Raw genomic sequence first — 1,961 nt, 5'->3', positions numbered from 1 at the left:
TGTGCCTTGTATACCTGTTCCAAAAAAAAACTTAAAAATTGGAAAATAAAGTTTTCAAACAACAAAAAAAAGAAGAAGAAGAAAAAAGACACGCACGTTGGGGTTAATACTCCTGTCTGCGCCCCTGGACCGAGGCAATGGCGAGATGGACACACACACACACAGACACACAACCTAGATAGATAGATAGATAGATAGATAGATGAGCACCATTCTCTCGTCTTCGTGGATTACTGCACGCAGTACAGTAGTTTTGAACCGGCACACTGTCGCCACCTAGTGGCCACAGTGCCGCCATGCGCCCTGTTGGTCTTTCTTTGTGTCTTCTCTGTGGTGGGCGCGTGACGCGGCGGCTGTCAGTGAGCGAGCCGTGAGGAGCTTTCGGTTTGCAGACTGAGGAGGTGGAGAGAAGTGACGCGCGGACTCCTGCGAGCAAACACGCGTCGAGTAGCGTACCTAGAAAAGGGTTTTTCGGGGTTTTTCTGGTTTAATTGCAGGAGTTGTTGGACCCGTTTCCACTCCCCGTGTTCTGTTCTGAGCGATAAGGGGGCGAGATCCCCCTGGGAATTTCTCGGGATAATCCCGTTTGCTGTGTCTTCTGGCTTGTTTGCACGTCGGGAGTTTTCAGCGGAATCTGACGGCCACCTGACAGCTGCCCTCTCTCGCCATCTCCCGTCTGGGACGCCAACGGTGAGTGTGTGATACTCAGCACAGCGAGAGGCGGCCATTCGGTTCTGTTGCACGGTACGAAAATCACCTCTCGGGGTCGGGACTCTCCAGACTTGTGTGAGACGGGTCACTCGTCATAACGACTAATTAGTCAACTTCGTGCTTGGTCAAAGTTACGTGGTCGCCGCGCGATAACGCGCGGATCGATGCAACGTTGCAGCAGCGCCCCCCCCCACGTAGTTAGCAACTCCTTGGGGGGGGGGGGTCACAATTTTCGACGGTCGCAAATTTCGGCGTAACACCGATCTGGAGACGACCCTCGCGTTCTTGCAAGTCTGCAGGTCGGATTTTCATACCGCGCTGAAACGAATGGAACCCGACGGCTGACGGGAACTTGGGGGGGGTGGGGGGGGTCACAATTTTCGACGGTAGCGAATGTCGGCGTAACACCGATCCGGAAACGACCCTCGCGTTCTTGCGAGTCTGCAGGTCGGATTTTCATACCGCGCTGAAACGAATGGAAACCGACGGCTGACGGGAACTTGGGGTGGGGGGGGGTTAGAATTTTCGACGGTCGCAAATTTCGGCGTAACACCGATCTGGAAACGACCCTCGCGTTCTTGCGAGTCTGCAGGTCGGATTTTCATACCGCGCTGGAACGAATGGAACCCGACGGCTGACGGGAACTTGGGTGCACACTGTACCGTTGACTACCGCTCTACCTGGCCGTACTGCTACATTAATGCCCCTTATCTTGTGCCCCACCTGTTGTCTCCTTTACAGCTACACATCGGAAGGGCTTTACAGCCACAGGTCGTCTGCACTGTCATTGCGATTGTAGTGCCGTCCAAGGTCTCAGTTGGGATTCAGGGGGTGTGTGCGTGTATTTTACGACTCGACTTAATGAATGTGACTGTGTATATGTCGCAACCTCGCGTCTGATTAATACGACGGTTGTTTGGAGGCGAGGTAGTCGTCTCGTTGGACAGAGTGTGTGATCACTGTGAAGGAATCTGTACTTTCCCGTCAGAGCCCACTCCGCTGTTGCTTCATCCAGTGACGTCAGCACCATGTGAGTTATGTAGGGGTCTGACCGAGAGTGTTTATAAAGTCCGAATCGCCTTGCACAACTGAGCTGTGCTATGCCGAGAGGGAAGATCGGTGTATCACCAAGTGCATCCTTTTTTAACCTCAGACGTTGTACGAGGACAATATCCGAACCGCTCTGCAGCGGTTTGTGCTCAGATTCTGTCCGTGCTGAACTTCTGACTCCTCCACAGACAAACATGGAG

General features: G+C 53.2%; 1 pseudogene; it reads left to right on the top strand.

Annotated features, from left to right (window-relative positions):
* The first annotated feature begins 370 nt into the window (after positions 1-370).
* Positions 371-1,961, top strand: part of LOC130117859 (C-X-C chemokine receptor type 4-like) — a 4,089-nt pseudogene continuing 2,498 nt past the window's right edge.

The sequence above is a fragment of the Lampris incognitus genome, chromosome 9 (assembly GCF_029633865.1).
Source record: "Lampris incognitus isolate fLamInc1 chromosome 9, fLamInc1.hap2, whole genome shotgun sequence".
NCBI lineage: Eukaryota > Metazoa > Chordata > Actinopteri > Lampriformes > Lampridae > Lampris > Lampris incognitus.
The sequence above is the reverse complement of the archived record's forward strand: the minus strand, read 5'-3'. Positions and strand labels throughout refer to the sequence as shown.